Source organism: Dendrobates tinctorius, unplaced genomic scaffold, assembly GCF_039654945.1.
Source record: "Dendrobates tinctorius isolate UK_male_01 unplaced genomic scaffold, ASM3965494v1 ptg000058l, whole genome shotgun sequence".
NCBI lineage: Eukaryota > Metazoa > Chordata > Amphibia > Anura > Dendrobatidae > Dendrobates > Dendrobates tinctorius.
Window position 1 is genome coordinate 22,940,451 of NW_027361726.1, and position 11,712 is coordinate 22,952,162.

An 11,712-nucleotide genomic window follows, 5' to 3' on the forward strand; every position below is an offset into this window, starting at 1 on the left:
TCTGCACAGTCTGGAGACAGTGCGGGAAGGAGGATCCCTGATTCCGACAACCCTCTCCCACTTGAGGGCTCCTGATGAGATACTCGTTGCTGGGACCGGGACTCACCGCGGGTATGTCTCCCTCCGCAGCGGCAGGCGTCATTCTGAGGTACACTGTCCCTTCATCGCAAGGGGACAGGGCGGCGGTAGTGGTAGGGATCACCCGGCAGCCGTGGCCATTTTTCCCATTGCGTACTATCCCCCTCCCTTTGCTGGCCACACCCCTTCCCTGTCTTCCTTTTAGGCAGTCACTGTCACACGTTTAAATCGCACGCTCTTTTTTCCAATAGGAGGCGTCTTCCTCCTCTTCTTTTGAGTCTGGCCACGCCCCCTCTTCCCCGCAGTGCGCGCTTTTTCGGCATGGTTTTTTCCGCTCCTATCACAGAGCTTCCCCTTCATGGCCGTTTACTCCCTTGGCGTCTCAGCCAATCAGTCGGGGGGCCTTCATTTTCGCATATTACAGCGGTGTGGTGACACAGCTGAGGCTACATCAGACCCTTCATACCGCGTAACCTGCATGCTCTGCAGACCTGCTGGCGCTCTGAACACGGGCGGACACAGCTATATCCTGCCCTCTGCAGAACGCTTTGCACAAAGGGGGACACTGCTTCCACAATTCTTTCTGCTGGTCGTCTCTGGCATCGGGTAGGCTCTATTCCCTTCGTTCTATCTTCGCTCATCCACAGCAGTATCCCCAAGGCTCAACTTATGCTCTACCCTAGAGTCGTCTTCTTGCCCCCTCTAAGCCCACTGTGATTCACTACGCCTGTGCCTTTTGCACTCCCCTCCTTTCAGAGTGGGCTGTTGCATTGTCACAGTCGGTCTCTGACCTGACAAAAGTTTCACAGTCCCTGGTCCAGGTACTGGAACGACATTCTCATTTGTCTATCGCCACCAGTGCTCCAAACGCCTCTCTCGGTGATTCGCACACACATCACCCCGACCTTCACAGGGACATATTGGGCACAAGGCAAAGGAAGCAAGCTCTTTCTGGTTCTTACTCCAGTTCTCTGGGTCCCTCTGCATCCTCCTGGATGCATTCCTCACCCCATTCCACCTCCTTGGAGGCGGCTTTTGAGTCGGATGTGGATTCCCAGTCTGAGTCTGATACGAACCAGACCACAAAGATGCAGGATATGGTCAATTACCCAAACGCTGAACCTAATGGAGGATGAGGCACCTGCTCAGGAGCACTCAGTCTCCTTCAAACTGGTGAATCGTCCCTCCCAGAATTTCCCTAATCACAGGGAATTTGAATCAATTATGTCCAATCACTGGGAACACCCTAAGAAGCGCTTCCCAGGAAGGAAGCAGCTCAATATTCTCTACACATTTAGCCCAGACCTCGTTGGTAGATGGGCAGAATCCCCTAATGTGGATCCGCCTGTCTTCAAAGACAGCCCTGTCTCTACCGGATGATGCATCCCTTAAAGGGGTTGTCCGGGCTTTTCACATAATCTCAGTACATATCTGTTCAGAATATCTAGAAAACCGTGCAAACTAGTGACAGAAAGTAAATTACTTATTGTCATAATTCTGCAGCCCAGATATATGTACTGAGATTATGTGACAACCCCTTTAATGATTCTAAGGATAGACAGAATCCTTGGCTAAGTCAGCTTTTGAAGCAGCTGGCACCTCCCTCTGTCCCATCAAGAATGCTTCGCCAGGGTATCCTAGCAGCAGCTTCTTCGGATGAGATGGCAGATTTGGCAAACCGGATTGCCCATGCCAGCAAATATCTTTTGACCGCTTCCTTGAATGCGGCTGGTTGTTCCGCCAGGGCTACCAGCAATATTGTTGCTATGTGCCGCATTCTCTGGTTAAAAGCGTAGAATGCAGATCCACCGTCAAAAAAGTCCCTCACTGGCCTTGCCTTCCAAGGCTGTAGATGTTTTGAGTCCAAACTGGATCAAATAATTTCAGATGCTACCAGCAGAAAAAGTACCTCACATCCCCAGTCCAAGTCTACACATCATTTTAATAAAAAGAGGTCACTTCACTTTTGTTGTTTTCGGCCCTTCTCTGCTTTAGGAACTTAATGCCCAGCAGGACCGCCCTTCCGCCCAAGGGGAAAGAGAAGCTGTCCTTCAAACCGGCCTCTCACAGGCATCCCAAGGGTCGCTCTTCCAAGTCTTCAGGGTCCCACGCCAGTAGGTTGTCCTCGGCGTGAACGGGTCATCCCCAACCAGGAATCTCTCCAGGGTGGGAGACCGGCTTCTTCTCTTCCGGGAAGTATGGTTGTAGGTGGTCGACGGCGCCTGAGTCAGAGAGAGAGTCATGTTCGGTTACAAACTTGACTTTTCTTTTTCCCCAGGAGGATGTTTCTTTCTGTCTCATCCGCCAAACATCCGTCTCAGGCCCGTGTCTTCCAAAGTTGTCATCCCTCTGCCAAGGAGTCCGCACTTAAAAGTGACCAGTTTCTCTCCCCCTGCGATCCTGCTTGAGAGTTCTGGGGAAGATGAATGCCGCCATGGAAGCCGTGCCTTTTGCCCAGTTCTATACCCGTCCTCCTCAGTTGGCCCTCTGTCGGTTTGGGACTAGAGAACCGTCTCCCTGGACCGGCCCATGCTTCTGCCTTTCAACGTGAGGCAGTCCCTGATCTGGTGGATGCTATCAGCATCAGTCCTACGAGGGAAGTCCTTCCTTCATCTCCGGTGGCAGGTCATCACCACCGACGCCGGTCTCCTCGTTTTGGAGCAGTCTTTCTTTGTCACACAGCACAGGGTCGCTGGAATGCCCTGAAAGTCGCTCTCCCCATCAGTCTTCTAGAGATCAGGGCAATTTTCTCTGCCCTTCGCCGATGGCAGTTCATCCTCATAGGCTATCCGGTCCGCATACAGGCAACGCCACTGCCATGGCTTACCTTCAAGGCGGGACTCACAGCAAACAGGTTATGGTAGAGGTAACAAGGATTCTGCGATGGGCAGAACGTCATGTTCCCGCCATATCAGCCGTAAACTTTCTGGGGGTAGAATTTTGAGCAGCCGATTTTCTCATCCGTCGAGGTCCCGCATCGGGCGAGTGTTCTCTCAGCCCCGCCGTTTTCAACCTTATATGCCACAAATGGGGCACACCAGATGTCGACCTGATGGCGTCTTGGATGAACCACAGGGTTCCTCAGTACGTAGCCAGGTCCCGGGATCCGCAAGCCATCGGTTGCGATGCTCTATCAATCCTATGGTCACAATTCCAACTGCTTTATCCTCTTCTGCCTCTCCCCTTGATTCCGAGAGTCGTGAAGAAGGATAAAGGCAGAAGGGAGTCCCATAATTCTTTTAGCTCCGGACTGGCCGAGACAGGCCTAGTTCGCGGAGCTTGTGAACGTGCTCATGGATGCTCCCTGGAGGCTTCCAGACCGTTCAGATCTCTTGCAAGGCCCTCTCTTCCACCAGAGTTCACAGTCCCTGAGTTTAACTGCATGGCCGTTGAGATCGCAGTCCTGAGGGAGGCTGGTTTTTCCTATCAGGTCATTCACACCATGATTAGGGCGAGACAACCAGCATCCTCACGTATCTACCAAAGAGACAGGAAGCTTCCGGTGGAGCAAGGACAATTTGGCCCCTATGTCCTTTTCTCTTCCTTCCATCCTAACTCAGGTCTGTCACTCAGTACTCTAAGGCTGTGTGCCCACGGAGCACTTTTTAAGCGTTTCTGCAGCGCATTTTGACAAGCAATTCTGCTGCAGAAACGCTTAAGAAAAGCATCCAATTGATTTTTAATGAAAAACGCACATGTGCCAATGATGCATTTTTAACCGTTGCGGAAACGCTTAGCGATTAAAAACGCAGCATGTTCATTAATTTTGCGGAATTGCATGCGATTCCACATACCATCAATTATATGGGCAAAAACGCTTAGGAAAACGCATGCAAAAACGCTTGACAAACGCTTACAAAAGCGTGTTAAAAAAACGCATGCGTTTTCCTGGGAGCAGGGTGTGCGATTCTGCTCAGATTTATTCTGCTTCAGAATCTCTACGTGGGCACATAGCCTTAAGGGGCAAGTTTCCGCTCTGTCAATTCTTTTCCAATGAAATCTGGCTTCTCGTTCCCAGGTAAAGACTTTTCTTCAAGGAATCGCCCACCTGGTACCTTCTTATCGTCCTCCAATAGATCCATGGGATCTTAACCTTGTCCTTTGCACAGTCCAGCGCGCTCCTTTTGAGCTCATTCAAGACATTCCGTTTTCTCTCCTGTCGTGGAAGGTTGCCTTCTTATTGGCCATTACGTACATCAGGAGAGTCCCTGAGTTAGCGGCTTTATCCTGCCGTTCCCCTTTCCTGATTCTACATCAGGACAAGGTAGTTCTCAGACCTGTTCCTTGCTTCTTGCCTAAAGTGGTTTCATTTCAAATTAATAAAGACATAGTCCTTCCTTCTTTATGTCCCTCTCCGGTCCATCTCCTGGAGATGTCCCTCCCCAGGTTGAATCTGGTAAAAGCTATCAGAGTCTACCTTTCAGGGACTGTTTCCATTCGCCACTCTGACTCCTTATTTGTCATCTCCTGAAGGTTGTCGTAAAGGGGTCCCTGCTTCTAAGTCCACTATTGCCCATTGGATTTGTTCGCAATATCGGGGGCATAGCGCATTCAGGACAAACAGCCTCCTCCGGGGGTGAAGGTTCACTCCACTCGGGCAGTGGGGTCTTCCTGGGCATTTCGACACCAGGCCTCGGCTGTACAGATTTGGTCATCTTTACACACCTTCGCAAGGTTTTACAGGGTTCATACCCATGCATCGTCTGATGCAGGCCTGGGAAAGAAGGTGCTGCAGCTGGCGGTTACACACCAGCTGACCTAAGTCTGTTTTCTTTGCCTTTTTTTCTGGTTCCCACCCTAGGGACTGCTTTGGGATGTCCCATGGTTACATGTGTACCCCAATGAAGCGATAAAGAAAGAGGTATTTTTGGTACTCGCCATAAAATCTGTTTCTTGGTGCCTTCATTGGGGGACACAGCACCCTCCCTAACTGTTGGCTCTATTGGGCCTATGTGTCTGTTGTTGGTTCAGTACATATGTTGAATTTTGGTTGCTTCTCCTACTGCTTTAACACCAGCTAAGGTACTTTGAGCTTGTCGGTGGGTGTATACTGCTTTTTTGCCTAGTGTCAGCCTCCTAGCCTCAGCAGCATACACCCATGGTTACCTGTGTCCCCCAATGAAGCCTCCAAGTACCAAAATTTCTCTTTTTCTATTGTATCAAATACTTAATTAGTTTGCATTTTATTGCATTAAATATCTAAAAATCATGCAATTTGATTTTCTAGATTTTTTTTTAAGATTCTGTCTCACAGTTGAAGTGTACCTACAATAAAAATTACAGACCTCTCCATTGTTTGTATGTAGGAAAACTTGCAAAATCTGCAGTGTATCGAATACTGTACTTATTTTCCCCACAGTACCTTTCCTATATATAGGACACATGAACAATAGACATGCGTAGACATAACATTATCCGCCTCCTCTCACCCGTCAATGTAGATATGAGCAAAGCTGGATGACCCATTTAAGCTTTTTTTTATTTTTAAAGATTCTTTCTAGTGTTTTTTGGCTGCCTGGCTAGCCTGTTGTAATCTCTGATGTAATAGTATTCCTGTTGATTTTTACCAGGGAGGTCTTGTGGGACTAGTAGACTATCCAGATGATGATGAGGAAGATGATGATGAAGAGGAGGAGGAGAAGGAAGAGACTCTACCACTCAGTAAGAAAGCTAGGCTTGGCTCTTAATACCAGCAATTTTGTTTGATCAAATCCCATCAAGCAACTGATCTCCCACAAAAACAAAAAACAGAAAAAAACTACTTCAGCCGGGCACAGCGTGCTGTGAGCGAGTCTGACACAAACCAACATGTAGACATCTGCTCAAGTGCCAATCTCCAGAAGCACGATGGAGGGAAGACATGGAATTTGAAAGGACTTGGACGCCTTGTCCTCTCCCGCAGACCACAAATTGCCCTTTTCTCAGGGAAGGAAATAAAGTCAAATTAAAAAAATATATATATTAAAAAAAAAAGAAAGCCAACAGGGCAGGAGTTTCTTGTTGATCTCTCGATTGGCTGGTCAGATGCTCCGAAGCTGAAAGCAAGAGCCTCGAGGAGAAAGGCTCAGATATGGTGCCGTTCAGAGGAGGAAAGTCTGCAGCTATATATATATATATATACAATGGATACCAGCACTTCTGACTGGGTGGAACATTTCTGCCCATATAGGATTTACACATCCTGAATATGAATTTTTTTTCTGTCATTTACCACAAACTGTTTTAAAATAAACCCTTGATCGGGTGAGCCGATTCTTACTTTTTTTTTTCCTTCAAACTCTTTCTCCCTTATGCCCGTAAACTGCAGCTTTCTTTTGAAGGTGTAGGGGAATATCTCAACCCCATCTTGATTAAAAACAACAACAAAAAATTGAGTGGAATTCTAGATGTGGTCACCCCGTGTCATGATTTATATAATTTTGTATTCCTCTTTTTTTTTCACCCACCCTAGGTGTATGAGTTGTTGAATCTATCTTTGGGACCATTAAATTTTTTTCATGTAATATGATTCCTCTTGTGATGGTTACGTGCTTTTCCATGGATGCAGAAGAATGGAAGTTTCTTATTACAATCTCGTGTTGGGGTGTAAGTACCTCTCGTTTCACAACTTATCTGTTAAATCTTTTCTTTGCACAAAATTGTCAAAATATCTGTCTTCGCATGCTGTGATATCTTTTGTCAGACAAGAAAACCGTATTTGCAATGTTTAAGCTTCAATTGCAAGAGGGAAAAGCAATATTAACTTCCATACTAGGTATAAACTGATTATAAAAGAAAAAAAAATGCGGTGGCATTTTCTGGCATCCAGTCCTCAGTGACAGCCGAACCAAAGTATTCTTCACTTTTACATCTGGCATCTTGGTCACCTCCTGCATTTACTATGTATCAAAAGGTGGGTTTTGCAAGTCACAGAGCCACAGACCGTAGCAAGCACAAGAGGCACAGAAACGAAAACTGTCTTGTCCCGTCTGCCATGGAGGACTGCGCGTCAGAACAGGGCAGTGTGAAAACTTTTGCTCAACTCTAGTGACAACATATAATTGCTGACACCACAGCATGATGCTTTCATGATTGGCAGGGGATTAAAAAAGGGTCAGTATGGAAGTGACCAATGGCTAATATCTGTGACAGACGGGCAATTGTTAATCAAAGAGCCATGAAAGATATGTCGGGTAGGATCATACAACCGTTTTCTCCACTTCCAATAAAAACAGTCTGATTATTCTGATCAGACTTTGCTCAAAGGGATATCGTTTTTTCTCAGCTATGCAGAGAAAAATAAGGTTTCTCCCTTCTATCAGTCCAGGAAAATTAGACTGCAATTGTTTGTCAGTGTAGTGCAGTCTGATTTTGTTCATGGGCTCATAGATTTGCATTGCTGATTTTTATCTGACATTAAGCCCTTTCCCACCTTGGACTTATCCATATGTCCCTGTGACCTGAGCCTTATTGACCTGGGACGTATGGATACTTCCCGGCAATTTTGCATGCACGTGAGCTGTGCGTGCAATCCCTGCCGGGATTCAGACAGCTGACACCCGGCACTCAGTGCCAGGAACTGTCACAGTTCTTTTCCAGCACTTTAACCCCCTAAATACTGTGATCAAACTTGATCGCAGCATTTTGGGAGCAGGCAGAGGGAAGCAAGCCCCTCTGCCCTTGGATCGGAGACCCTGTGATATCATCGCTGAGTCCCGATTGTTGCCATGGTGATGACATCTGGGTCACCCAGAGCATGATCAGCATCTTCCCCTGTCAGTGCAGCACTGGCAGTTTGCATAGCATAGGGATGCTGCTGCCAAAAATGAAAGTCCCATAGTGGGACAAAGTAAAAAATAGTTTGACTTTTAAAAAAAAGAAAAAATATTTATGTATTGTACCTATAAATATTTTTATGAAAAAATAAAAAAAAGTACACATTTGGTATCGCCGGATCCGGGACGACCCGTCCTATGAGACTGTCCCACTAGTTATCTCCTTTAGTGACCATCATAGAAAAAATAAAAACAATTGAAAAATAATGCTTTATCATACCGCCGAACAAAAAAGTAGAATAAAACGCAATCAAAAAGTTGAATATAAATAAATATGGTACCTTTGAAAACTTTATCTTGTTCCGCAAAAAAGAAAGCCATCATACAGCTCCATCAGCGGAAAAATAAGTTACAACTCAGAATAAAGCAATGCAAAAACAATTATTTTTTCTATAAAATGTTTTCATTGTGTAAAAGCACCAACACATAAAAACACGGGTATTACTTACCTGGTAATGTGTTTTTTTGTCAGCACCACAAGAGAGAGGGATCCGCCCTTAAATGGAATCTGTCACCTGAATTTGGCGGGCTATTTAACCCCTTCACCCCCAAGGGTGGTTTGCACTTTCATGACCGGGCCAATTTTTACAATTCTGACCACTGTACCTTTATGAGGTCATAACTCTGGAACGCTTCCATGGATCCCGGTGATTCTGACATTGTTTTCTCGTGACATATTGTACTTCATGTTAGTGGTAAAATTTCATTCAAATAACCTGCGTTTATTTGTGAGAAAAACGGAAATTTGGCGAAAATTTTGAAAATTTCGCAATTTTCCAACTTTGAATTTTTATGCCCTTAAATCACAGAGATACGGCACACAAAAAACTTAATAACTAACATTTCCCACATGTTTACTTTACATCAGCACAATTTTGGAACCAACAATTTTTTTTGTTAGAAAGTTATAAGGGTTAAAAGTTGACCAGCGATTTCTCATTTTTACAACACCATTTTATTTTTAGGACCACATCACATTTGAAGCCACTTTGAGGGGTCTATATGATAGAAAATACCCAAAAGTGACACCATTCTAAAAACTGCACCCCTTAAAGTGCTCAAAACCACATTCAAGAAGTTTATTAACCCTTTAGGTGCGTCACAGGAATCTTTTTGAATATTTAAAAAAAAATGAACATCTAACTTTTTTTCATAAAAAAAATACTTCAGGTTCAATTTTTTTTATTTTACCAAGGGTAACAGGAGAAATTGGACTGCAAAAGTTATTGTGCAATTTGTCCTGAGTACGCAGATACCTGATATGTGGGGGGAACCACTGTTTCGGTGCATGGCAGAGCTCAGAATGGAAGGAGCGCCGTTTGACTTTTTCAATGCAAAATTGGCTGGAATTCAGATTGGACGCCATGTCACGTTTGGAGAGTCCCTGATGTACCTAAACAGTGGAAACCCCCTACAAGTGACCCCATTTTGGAAACTAGACCCCCCCAAGGAACTTATCTAGATATGTGGTGAGAACTTTGAACCCACAAGGGCTTTACAGAAGTTTATAACGTACAGCGGTACAATTAAAAAATCATATTTTTTCCACAAAAATGATCTTTTCACCCCAATTTTTATTTTCCCAAGGGTAACAGGACCCTAAAAGTTATTGTGCAATTTGTCCTGAATACGCCGATACCCCACATGTGGGGGTAAACCACTATTTGGGCGCATGGCAGAGCTCGGAAGGGAAGCAGCGCCATTTGACGTTTTTGGCTGGAATTGAGATCGGACACCATGTCGCGTTTGGAAAACCCCTGATGTACCAAAACAGTGGAAACCCCCCACAAATTACACCATTTTGGAAACTAGACCCCCTAAGGAACTTATCTAGATGTGTGGTGAGAACTTTGAACCCCCATGGGCTTCACAGAAGTTTATAACATAAAGCCATACAATTAAAAAATCATATTTTTTCCACAAAAATGATCTTTTCACCCTCAATTCTTATTTTTCCAAGGGTAACAGGACCGTAAAAGTTATTGTGCAATTTGTCCTGAGTACGCTGATACCCCACATGTGGGGGTAAACCACTATTTGGGCGCATGGCAGAGCTCGGAAGGGAAGCAGCGCCATTTGACGTTTTTGGCTGGAATTGAGATCGGACACCATGTCGCGTTTGGAAAACTCCTGATGTACCAAAACAGTGGAAACCCCCCACAAATGACACCATTTTGGAAACTAGACCCCCTAAGGAACTTATCTAGATGTGTGGTGAGCACTTTGACCCCCCCAGTGCTTCACAGAAGTTTATAATGCCCGGGCGTGAAAATAAAAAATTCGTATTTTTTCCACAAACATGATCTTTTAGTCACCATTTTTTTATTTTCCCAAGGGTACCAGGAGAAATTGGACCCCAAAAGTTGTCCAATTTGTCCTGAGTATGCTGATACCCCATATGTGGGAGAAAACTACTGTATGGGCACACGTCGGGGCTCGGAAGGGAAGTAGTGACGTTTTGGAATGCAGACTTTGATGGAATGGTCTGCGGGTGTCATGTTGCCTTTGGAGAGCCCCTAATGTACCTAAACAGTGGAAACCCCCCACAAATGACACCATTTTGTAAACTAGACCCCCCAAGGAACTTATCTAGATGTGTGGTGAGCACTTTGAACCCCCCCGTGCTTCACAGAAGTTTATAACGCCCGGGCGTGAAAATAAAAAATTCGTATTTTTTCCACAAACATGATCTTTTAGTCACCATTTTTTTATTTTCCCAAGGGTACCAGGAGAAATTGGACCCCAAAAGTTGTTGTCCAATTTGTCCTGAGTATGCTGATACCCCATATGTGGGAGAAAACTACTGTATGGGCACACGTCGGGGCTCGGAAGGGAAGTAGTGACGTTTTGGAATGCAGACTTTGATGGAATGGTCTGCGGGTGTCATGTTGCCTTTGGAGAGCCCCTAATGTACCTAAACAGTGGAAACCCCCCACAAATGACCCCATTTTGAAAACTAGACCCAATAAGGAACTTATCTAGATGTGAGGTGAGCACTTTGAACCCCCAAGAGCTTCACAGAAGTTTATAATGCCAGGGCATGAAAATAAAAAAATCGTATTTTTTCCAGAAACATGATCAATTAGTCCCCAATTTTTTCATTTTCCCAAGGGTAACAGGAGAAATTGGACCCCCAAAAGTTGTTGTCCAATTTGGCCTGAGTACGCTGACACCCCATATGTGGGAGAAAACTACTGTATGGACACACGTCGGGGCTCGGAAGGGAAGCAGAGACGTTTTGGAATGCAGACTTTGATGGAATGGTCTGCGGGTGTCATGTGCGTTTGGAGAGCCCCTGATGTACCTAAACTATTGAAACTCCCCACAAGTGACCCCATTTTGGACACTAGACCCCCACGGAACTTATCTAGATGTGTGGTGAGCACTTTGAACCCCCAAGTGCTTCACAGAAGTTTATAACACTCGGACGTGAAAATAAAAAAATCATTTTTTTCCACAAAAATGATATTTTTGCCCCCAATTTTTTATTTTCCTAAGGGTAACAGGAGAAATTGGACCCCAAAAATTGTTTTGCAATTTGTCCTTAGTAGGTTGATACCCTACATGTGGGGTAAAACACTGTTTGGGCGCATGGCAGAGCTTGGAAGGGAAGGAGCAACATTTGACTTTTTCAACTCAGAATTGGCTGGAATTGAGATCAGACGCCATGTTGCATTTGGAGAGCCCCTGATGTGCCCAAACAGTCGAAACCCCCCAATTATAACTGCAACCCTAACCCCAACACACCCCTAACCCTAATCTGAGCCCTAACCCTAGCCCTAACCCTAGCCCTAACCCTAGCCCTAACCCTAGCCCTAAC

General features: G+C 45.2%; 1 pseudogene; it reads left to right on the plus strand.

The window, feature by feature from the left end:
- LOC141092208 (serine/threonine-protein phosphatase 4 regulatory subunit 3-like) overlaps positions 1 to 6,729 on the plus strand; it is a 50,660-nt pseudogene extending 43,931 nt beyond the window's left edge.
- The last annotated feature ends 4,983 nt before the right edge of the window (positions 6,730 to 11,712 follow it).